Below are 11,094 nucleotides of genomic sequence, written 5' to 3'. Positions count from 1 at the left end.
AATTGCAGGTTTTATGCTCTCAAGGCTTATTGAACACGGTGCAGGGGTGGGAGAAAGCCAAGTTTTTGCAGGAGGCATTAAATGAGCATTATAAGGGGGAAGTAAGGAAATTTTTTATGCAGTCGGGCATAAGTCAGCGGGTGTTAGATGAAAGACCCACAAAGTTTTTCTTTTCTACTGTGAAGGGCAGGCAGAGGCGTAGCAGTATGGAAAGTTTAAGTACAGGAGAAGGGAAAGTCTACTCTGTGGAAGGAATGTTGAAGGCGGCAGAGGTTTTTTATAAGGAGCTGTTTGCCGATAGAGAAAGGAGGGAGTCAAGAGCAGAGGAGTTTTTGGACGATCTGGACAGGACCTTGGAGGAAGTGGAGGATGTAGAGGTTGCAATTAAGTCTCTGTAGAAAGGTACAGCTCCGGGTGGGGATGGCCTACCAGCTGAATTTTATCAGGCCTTTATGCCTTTAGTAGGCCCCGAACTGGTTGAAGTTTATCAAGAGAGTCTGAAAAGGGGTAAATTGCCTTTGTCTTTGAGGAGGGGGTTGGTGACCCTCCTGTATAAGAAAAATAGTAAAGAGGATTTGGCAAACTGGCGGCCAATAACCCTACTTACAACGGATTACAAGATTCTGGCGAAAGTTTTAACTGTGCGGCTGAAGGAGGTAGTGGGTTCGGTGGTTCACCCGGATCAAACTAGTGGGGTCCCAGGAAGATCGGGTAGCCTGAATCTGGTTTTGATCCGGGATGTGATTAGTTGGGCTGAGCAGCGTCAGCTTCCCTTGGCAATCCTGAGTCTTGACCAGGAAAAGGCCTTTGATAGGGTGAGCCATTCTTTTTTGTGGTCAGTGCTGAAGAAGCTGGGCTTTGGCCCAGGATTCAGAGCCTGGATCCGGCTTTTGTATAACGAGGTATTTAGTCAGATTAGGGTAAATGGGTTTTGTTACTCCCCTCGAGTTGAATCAAAGGCTCAGGTCGTTCTTGGTTTTAACAGACATTTATTCGAACACGAGCCTGTAGTGTGTCTTGTACATTACAATCTTGCACCCCTTTTTACGTCCCAACAATGTCGTCAGAACTACGAAAGGAAATACATAAAACTTAAATTAACCCTCTAAAAGTAGTGTTTACACATAATAACGAACGGAAAATACATACAAACGAATAAATAAGGTGCACATTCAACACATAAGAAAACACACTTAATTGGTTAATTATACATTAACACACGGTACTTTACACATGTTCACATACGGCAAAGCAATTAACATGATAAACCACATACCTCATTGGCCTCTCTAACTCAAGAGGAATAAACTTGGAGGGTTACAGTTTCTTCTTCTTAAACACAAGCCAATATAACTTCTTACAGCCGTAACTCTTACAGACATGTTACTAGTGCAGCAACTCGAGTGGCTATTACTTGTAGTGCACCGGAAAAAATATCCTGATTGCAACAATTAAATAATTCCCAAACTAAAAAAAGGAGAAATAGGTTCCCCCCTTTTTCTATAGTTTTGGCTGAATAATATGAATGAATTGACATGTATTAACAAGAAAAATATATATTACTTATTTATTCTGAACATTTTAACTATTTATTGACCTTTTAACTGTAAAGCGCATATTATGAACTGAAATATATGAGAGTTGCCTCTGACGGCAGCTACACTCCCACCAAATCACTTGTGATTTCCAAATGAACTTACGAACTGTACTAATCAGCTTCCAGTAAAGTGACAGTTTTGTGGATTGGTCTTATTAGATGAACTGGTTTACTCAGTTTTTTTCCATGGTCATCTAATGTTGAGTCGCTGATTAGCAGTTGCACCTTTCGTACGCATCCATCTTGACTTGGGTACACGGCAGTAACTTTAGCCAGCTTCCAATCGTTTCTGGGTGTTGTATCGTCTTGTATGATCACTATGTCATTGATTTTCGCATTTCTGTTTGTCTTGTGCCACTTTTGTCTTTGTTGTAGGCTCAACAGATATTCTTTCTTCCATCTTTGCCAAAATTCGTTAGCTAGGTACTTCACTCTAAGCCATCTTATACGAAGGTAAAGGTCTTCCTTTACAAAATTTCCTGGTGGAGGCAATATTATTGACGATTTCATTGTCAAAAGAAGATTGGGTGTAAGTGGCTGAGGTCCAGTAGGATCATTGAGTAGGTGTGTTGTTATGGGTCGGCTGTTTACAATTGCCATCACTTCATATAGATAGGTTCTTAAAGATGAACTGTCAAGTGTTCGAGATGACTGATCCAGGATGGATGTTAACACACTTCTGATTGATCGGATTTGCCTTTCCCAGGCTCCACCCATATGGCTGGCAGAGGGTGGGTTCATGACAAACTCGCAGCCTAGTTGTTTCAGGCATTCTTGGTCCATTTCTTTTACTGCTTCCAAGAACTCATGTCTTGCTCCAACAAAATTGGTGCCTTGATCTGATTGCAGTTGACGGACGTTTCCACGTAGAGCGATGAAAGCACGAAGTGAGTTGAGGAATGCGTCAGTTGATAAATCATCAAGTGACTCTATATGTACTGCACGAGAGCACAAACATGTGAACAGCAGTCCATAGCGCTTTAGTTCTTTTCTTCCCTCCTTAATATAGAACGGGCCGAAACAATCCATCCCGCAGTATGTAAAAGGGGGAGTTGTCTCCATTCGTTCGCTAGGCAGGTTTGCCATCTTTTGTTCTTCTGTTTGACGTCTGAATTTCCTGCATTTGACACAGTTGTAGATAAACGATGATACTGCTTGACTACAGCCGAGAATCCATATGCCATTAGACTCACTTGCTGATGATAGTGGTCAACCAGTAACTTGGTGATATGGCTGGTCTTTGGTAAGATAACAGGATGTTTGACGTGTGGATGTAAAGTTGCATGCTCTAATCTACCTCCCACTCTGAGGATGCCCTTGTGATCCAGGAAGGGACTGAGTCGACACAATCTGCTTACTTTGTCTTTAGTAATTAACTCCTTTCGGGACTGAAGTTCTTTAATTTCTTTGGGTAAGACTAACCTTTGTACAATGGCAATAACTGTGTGTTCAGCTTCTTGCCTTTCTTCAAGACTTGTAGCTTTGTTGGTTCTCTTTATTGAGCCTTTAAACTCCTTTACAAATCTGCTAAGTCTTGCAATAGCTTTAACTAATTTTATCCAGCTGGAGAATTTCAGGAAACGTTCTGCCAGAGAATTCACTGTTTTTAAAGTGTGGTGTACAAGAACTTTGCGCATTTCTGGGTCCTCTGTGTTAAGCTCTCCCACCTTAATCTCTCCAGTGGGAAGTTGTTCCTGCCAGAGAAAACTTGGACCACTAAACCAGTTGGAAGCAATGAGCTCATTAGATTTGAGTCCTCGAGACGCATGGTCGGCGGGGTTGTCTTCTGATGCGACATACTTCCATTGTGTTGGTTTAGTACTTTCCTTGATACGCTGGATACGGTTCGCTACAAAAACATGAAAACGCCTCGCTTCATTGTTTATGTATCCTAAAACGACTTGCGAATCCGTCCAGATGAATTCTTGAATATTTTCCAACTCTAGTTCTTCTTTGAGCATGTCACTTATGCGCACTGCTACTACTGCTGCGGACAACTCCAGTCTTGGCACAGTAGTTACCTTGGTGGGTGCTACTCTGGACTTGGCAATGACAAGTGAACAGTGGATTTGTCCTGATTTACTGATTGCTCTTAGATAGGTACAGACACCATATCCTACAACACTTGCCTCTGAAAAATGGTGGAGTTCATATCTCTGAACTTCTTGAAAATCTGTTGGAAGATAGCAGCGATCAATCTTGACATGAGCAAGGTTCTTTAGATCTAGAAGCCAGGATTCCCACCATGGCTTGAGCTCATTTGAGAGTGGTGTGTCCCAGTCTGTCTTGTCACGACACATTTGCTGTAGTATTTGCTTGCCAAGTAGAACGAAAGGACGCCACAAAGCCAAGTGGGTCGTAGACGCAGGCTACAGTTGACAAGACTCCTCGTCTGGAGAGTGGACGCTCACTCACAACTACTCGAAACTGGAGATGGTCTGAAGCGACCCTCCATTTAACACCTAAAGCTCTTTCAATCGGTTGCTCGCCCAGTGCTAGGTCTTGGTTTCTTACTGTCTCTACACAATCTTCTTTAGGGAGAGAGTCAAGAACTTGTGGGCTATTGGAAACAAACTTGTGCAGTCGCAATTTTTCAGTACTGCAGAGTTGTTTCACTTCATGGACTAGACTAATAGCCTCTTCTTCTGAGTGGAAACTGATAAGGCCATCATCCACATAAAAGTTTCTTTCGATGAATCTTATAGTTGCTTCACTGAACTGGCCTTGACCTTGTGCCGCGATGTACTTGAGACCAAAGTTTGCGCAGGCCGGCGAAGAGGCGGCTCCAAACAAATGAACTCTCATTCGGTAGACTGATGGACTTGAGTGAAAATCTCCGTTGTCCCACCACAGGAAACGGAGGTAGTCTTGATCTTCGGGTCTGACTCTGAACTGGTGAAACATACGTTCTATGTCGCACATCACTGCCACTGGACCCTTGCGAAACCGGCACAAGACACCTATCAAGGTGTCGGTTAGCTCTGGCCCTGTGAGCAGGTGATCATTTAATGACACACCCTTATACTTCGCTGAACAATCAAACACTACTCTTATTTTCCCAGGTTTTTGGGGGTGGTACACCCCATGGTGCGGAATGTACCAGGCAGGGCTTTTGTTCAGTTCTTCAAGTGGGACCCTTTCTGCATCTCCACGCTCTATTGTTTCATTCATGAATGTTGTATAGTCGTTGCGATATTGTTTGTCTCTTTCAAGTCTTTTCTTGAGACATTTGAGTCTATGTTCTGCACAACTCTTATTGTTGGCCATATCCGGCCTGTCCTCTTTAAATGGCAAAGGTAGCTCACAATGTCCGTCCGCTTTCACTTTCACTCCTTCTTCCATTATAGAAATAAAGCACCGATCCTCTTGGGAGAAGTGAGAATCTTTCACCTTTTTTTCGTTGAAATCAGACTGAAGAACTTTAATCACATCTGGTGGTGTGATTACTTTTTTGACTTGTGTGCGACAAATGTAATGGATTTCATTTGGCAACTGATCTGATGACTGACTGGGTGTCACTTCCTTGACAATAATCCTGTGACTGCATCCCATAGCATCACCATAGTCAACACAAGGGTCAACACCACCGATTATTGTCCAGCCCAAGTCTGTTCTTTGTGCGAATGGCTCATTGTCTTTTCCTGACACAACTTATCTGGGTAACAGTGCTTGTGAGCAGTTGTAACCTATGAGCAGCCCAACATCGCATTCTATGAGAGGGGCGATCTCTTCGGCAAGGTGCTCTAGGTGAGATTTAAATTGGCCGGAATAAACTCTCTTGTATAGGTTACAGGAAGAGGGATTCTTTTTGAGGAATAAAAGCCTCTGACTTGCAGCCCAGACAGTCTTTCACTTGGAATGACTGTATCTCTGGTTGACAGCGTGGAAAGCTTTAACTGTACATGTCTCTTGTCAGAGTCCAGAGCATCTGCCTTTTCTTGTAGAATGAATGTGGTGTCGCTCTGACTGTCTAAAAGAGCGTACAGCAGGATTTCGTGTTCTGGGTTGTTTGTTGTAGATAACCAAACTGGACTGATTGTGGATGTGAGATCACTGCTGTTGTTTTGGACTACACGGTGTGATATTGTCTCGTTTGGTGCTTCTTTACTTTGTTTCATTTCCTTTGTGTCTTTTATGTCTTTGCTTTCCTTTTGTTCCTTGTCACTTTCTTTATTCTTTCTGATTTCTTTGTCCCATTCCTCATGTAAACAGGTTGGATGTTTTCCTTTGCATGTATCACAAACACTTCTCTTTCCACATTTCTTTGAATGGTGTCCAGAGTTAAGGCATCCAAAACATAGTCATTTTGTTTGTACGAACTTGACTCGTTCCGTTATTGTCTTGTCCATGAACTGTCGACATGTGTGAATGCTATGATATAATCTTTCACAGAAGACACATTTCCTTATATTTGGTTTCTCTTCTGCAGCACTTGCCAGCACCTTAGTTCCGACACTTCGAATCTTTGTAGGCATAACCTTCTCTGAGTCACTTCCCTTGAGTGCATGGAGTGATGTTACTGGGTTGCATGCTATCTTGGCTTCTCTTGAGACGAAGTCGACAAAGTTACTGAATGTTGGAAGGGAACCATACTGCTCTTCAACCTCAATGACCTTTCTGTTCCATCTGGCTGTTAGCCAATCAGGAAGCTTGCTTAGTATTTTCTGATTTTCACTGCAATCATTTAGAATTTCAAGACTCTTGATTTGTAACATAGCAGCTTCACAGCCTCTGAGAAAGTCAGAGAACTCTCGTAACTCAGCACTGTCCTTTGTTCCAATCTTTGGCCATGACATTAGCTTATCTCTGAAGGCTTTGGCGATTACAAATGAACCTCCATATCTTTCCTCCAGAGTGTCCCATGCTGCATAGTACGCTGCCTCCGTACCCAGCAAGAAGTAACTTTCGACAGCTCTTCTGGCTGGTCCGCCAACATACTTGCGGAGATAGTAAATCTTTTCATTCACTGGTATATTTTTTCTGTCTATTAGTGTCTGAAAGGACATTTTCCAATCTTTGTACTTGAGAGGGTCTCCATTGAAAACAGCAGGCTCTGGTACTGGTAGACGGCTTATGTTAATGGACTCAGCTAACGCTCTAGCCAATGCCGTGGTGCTATCTTCTTGTGTGGTATTTCTTGTGGTCTGTTGTGAAGCAGAAAACTGTCGCAGTTTTGCCGTAGGTTGTGATGGTGTCAGCTGAAGTTAAGGCAGACTTCCTAGCTTACGAGCCGCTTTTCTTTGTTCAACATTGTTGTGTAGGAGGTCTGAGATTTCTTCATCTGAGTTGATCTCTTGCTCATACACTTTCAGTCGTGCTTTGACAGCATTCATTTTCTTTATAGTTTCTAGACGTTCTAGCTCTCTTCGCTTCTGTTCTAATGCTTTTAGTTTTTCAGCATTTTCTGCATCTTGTATTGCTAACCTTTGTCGGTTTTCTACTTCGAGGGTTTCAAGCTCATTTCTTTCGCGATCCATTTCCTCCATAACTTTCAGAGTGGCTTCAGTTGCAGCTAGTTCAGCTGCTGCTTCTTGTTTCTTTACAGACAACCTGCTTGAACTTGAACATGTGCTTCTTGAACCTTTGGATTTTTGGGAGGCTGCTGAGATGAACACTGAACCAGCTTCACTCCAGCGAATTGATCTCTTCGCTGGATCTTTTACATTTCCTTCTTGAGCTTGTTGTATAAGCTTTTGAGAAACAGCATCACATGTGTCCACTCTTCGACGAGTGTCTCCGTCAGGAGTTACATGACCGCGCAGCTTGTCATATACTTGTTTTACTTCTGCTGAGGTATATTGGATCTGGACAATGTGATCATGTAATCTTGCACTAACAGGTGCTTCAAGTGCCCCTTTAACTTGTTTAGCAGCAGCTTTCCATTCATCATAGCTTGCCTTAAAGCAAGTTTGAAGCTTATTCACTTTTTCTTCGTGCAGTGCTTGGCCCTTTTCAGTAAGTTTCCTAACTCTTTGACTTTTCCTCAAACTCTCTTCTTTAGCAGCTTGACTTGTGCTTGGCTCTTTTGGGCTTGTGTCCGGAGTTTCATCATCAGGACTTACTTGTAACTGCAACTCCACAGCTTCACTGTCACAATCTTCTTGATCAGCCACGCCACTATTCTAGTGTGCTTTAGTACAGGCACTCACGAGCCTGTAGTGTGTCTTGTACATTACAGTCTTGCATCCCTTTTTACGTCCCAACAATGTCGTCAGAACTACGAAAGGAAATACATAAAACTTAAATTAACCCTCTAAAAGTAGTGTTTACACATAATAATGAACGGAAAATACATACAAACGAATAAATAAGGTGCACATTCAACACATAAGAAAACACACTTAATTGGTTAATTATACATTAACACACGGTACTTTACACATGTTCACATACGGCAAAGCAATTAACATGATAAACCACATACCTCATTGGCCTCTCTAACTCAAGAGGAATAAACTTGGGTTACAGTTTCTTCTTCTTAAACACAAACCAATATAACTTCTTACAGCCGCAACTCGAGTGGCTATTACTTGTAGTGCACCGGAAAAAATATCCTGATTGCAACAATTAAATAATTCCCAAACTAAACAAAGGAGAAATAGGTTCCCCCTTTTTTCTATAGTTTTGGCTGAATAATATGAAATGAATTGACATGTATTAACAAGAAAAATATATATTACTTATTTATTCTATTTATTCTGAACATTTTAACTATTTATTGACCTTTTAACTGTAAAGCGCATATTATGAACTGAAATATATGAGAGTTGCCTCTGACGGCAGCTACAGGTTTTATTCGGAACCAGTGAAGCAGTTGGGTGGTGTGAGGCAAGGGTGTCTGTTGTCACCCTTGTGCTATATATTGTCCCTAGAGCCTCTGATTAGTCGGCTACGTTCAACAGCAGCATTGTCCGGAGTATTATTGCCAGGCGGAGGAGGGATAAGGGCAAAAGTGTCGGCTTATGCAGACGACACTACGGTTTTTTTGACTACTGAAAAAGACTTTGTGGTCACAGGAGAAATTTTGCTTAGGTTTTCTGAGGCTACAGGTGCCAAGGTAAACGTAAGTAAGTCTTCAGTGATGTTTGTAGGACAGTGGAGTAAGAGGACTGTGGCTCCAGGAGGGTATACCTTGTGCCAGGACGGTATAAAAATTTTGGGGGTTCGGTTTTTTAAAGGGAATAGTGCACGGCAAAATTGGGAGGGGTTGCTGGAATCTTTGCAATCCAAAATAGGCAGGTGGAGTGGAAGGGAATTGTCGCTATGGGGAAGGGTGCAGGTGGTGAAGGCAGATGTGCTGCCTAGGATCAATCACCTGGCCTATGTTTTCCCCCTACCTTTTTGGCAGGGGAGGAAAATGGAGAAGCTGGTTTTCTCCTTTATTTGGAAAGGGAGAACAGAGTTAGTATCAAAGTCACAGATGTTTCAACATTTGAGTAAGGTAGGTAGAAGGTTCAAGGTAGCGGCTTTGTTTATTTCATTTGCGGCTCGCCTAGTTGTACAGGCTTCAGAACATAAAGCTTATGTGTTGGCGCGTTTTTGGCTGGGCTGGCCTTTGAGGCATTTAACAGGGTGGAATAATAGGAAGCCTTGGTCTCTGGATAGGCCTGAATATTATGAAGTGGCGGCAGACATCATCAAAGGGAATCCTTGGTGTTTGGAACAGTCTTTGTTGCTAAATCACAGGGAGTTGTATGTAAAGCTGATGGAGGGCTCGACTAAGGAAGCTAGAGGGGCAGGGCCTCCGTTTGAAGTGAATTGGCTGTCCTTGCAACCAGATTATTTGGTGGGAAGGTGCAAGGATGTGAACTGGTTGGCAGCATTAGGGAGGCTCCCGGTAAGGGAGCGCTTATATAGACATGGTCAGGGTAGATCTCCTTTGTGCCCGGTGGGTTGCGGAGGGGAAGAAACTATTGAGCACGCCTTATGGTCATGTCCAGGAGCAGCGTCCTTATGGGAAACAGTGGCTGGGTGGTGGAGGGAGTGGGGAGGACCGCAAATTACTAGGGATTTAGTGTTGTATGGGGTAGGATTGGGAAATATGGAGAAGGAGCGGAAGAGAGTAGTGTGGGTGGCTGTGTCAGAAGGGAAGCGCATCTTATGGGAGTGGCGTCTGAGGTGTGTAAGGAAGCAGTTGCCTGGATTGGAGCCTCAAAAGTTATTTTCGACTCTTTTGGCAGGTTTAGTGAAGGAGGTGCATGGGTATAAGGCGGTTTATGGAGAGGAGAAAATGAGGGGGTGTGGGGGACTTCCACGGGTAGGGGTGGGATAAGGCCTTGAGAGTTTAAAGTTTTATTTTTGGGTTTGATGTGCTGATTGTAATGTGTTGCTTTTGACTTTGAATGTTATGATTTTTGTGAAGTGAAAATTTGAAGGCTTGTGACATTTAAGTTTAAATGGAAATTTTGTATGCAGATCACATTTGTGGTGTAAATGTTTATGAGTATAAGGATTTAATAAAAAAAAAAAAAAAAATCTGTTCTTATCAGTTTAATATCTGATACGTCCCCTACCAGGGGACTGCATATTAAATTGATTTTTGGATCACGGAGCTGGAGCCAGGGCTTGCTCCGTCCACTCCACGCATCGGCCTGGTATTGCAGTGTCTCCAGGAACGGTGTGCTTCCCCTTTTTGGGGATTGCCGCTTTTTGATTGATCGCTTCTCGGCCTTTTGGCTAAGATCAAAGGGACGAGACAGGGATCGACTCTCCGTGGACTTGGCTTTCTGCCTGTTAGTGGCTGAGGGCTGTTTCCAGTGGAGGGATATTTTCACTTTGCTTCTCATTGGGAGAAAAACTTCAGGACCATTTCACCGACTCAAAGTAAGACTCTTCTTTGATTCTATTGGTAGCTTGGCTGCATTTTTATCTCTCTGTTTAGTATTTATTGTCCGGTTTTAAATCTTAACCCTTTTGTGTTTAATTTTATCTTGTTATTGTGTGCTTGTGGTGCCTCCATCATGTCGGCTGTCCGTGCCGGTGTGCGGAGGCACCACAGCGTGCGTTTTACCCTTTTAACTAACGAAGGTAAACCCTTTGAAATCTCCCGGTTAGACTTTTCACGGAAATTTGTTCAGAAAGCTTTGAATTTCTCTCCTCAAGATTTGAATTGTATTTTGTCCTTGCCTTTCAACAAAAGCTTTGATGTAAGATTTTTGGCATAGATTCGAAGAGGTAAAGACCCAGTTCTCCATGTTTAAAGTTGAGAAACTGACTGACAACACACAAAAGACTGTGATTCTTAGAATGTTCAATGAGATTGTTAGTGGAGAAGACATCTGTTCATGGCTGGGTAGATTTTGCACCGTAAGGGGCCAGGCTATGAAGGTGGTGGATGAGGACGGTATCTGGAATTGCTCTTGGAGAATCCCTATCAAGCAGTGGGAAGATCTCCAAGGCTACCAGGGCCTGAGACATCTGCCATCCATGATAGTCCTTGGCGGAAACAGGGGCTATATTCACTATCAGGGAATGCCCAAGCTGTGCCGCAAGTGTGG

At 43.0% G+C, this 11,094-nt stretch overlaps 1 pseudogene; it reads left to right on the top strand.

The window, feature by feature from the left end:
* Nucleotides 1-10,012: 10,012 nt before the first annotated feature.
* On the top strand, nucleotides 10,013-10,225 carry LOC131532717 (U2 spliceosomal RNA; annotated as a pseudogene).
* The last annotated feature ends 869 nt before the right edge of the window (nucleotides 10,226-11,094 follow it).

This window comes from Onychostoma macrolepis, chromosome 23, assembly GCF_012432095.1.
Source record: "Onychostoma macrolepis isolate SWU-2019 chromosome 23, ASM1243209v1, whole genome shotgun sequence".
Taxonomy (NCBI): domain Eukaryota; kingdom Metazoa; phylum Chordata; class Actinopteri; order Cypriniformes; family Cyprinidae; genus Onychostoma; species Onychostoma macrolepis.
This window is presented reverse-complemented; position numbering and strand designations above follow the sequence as displayed.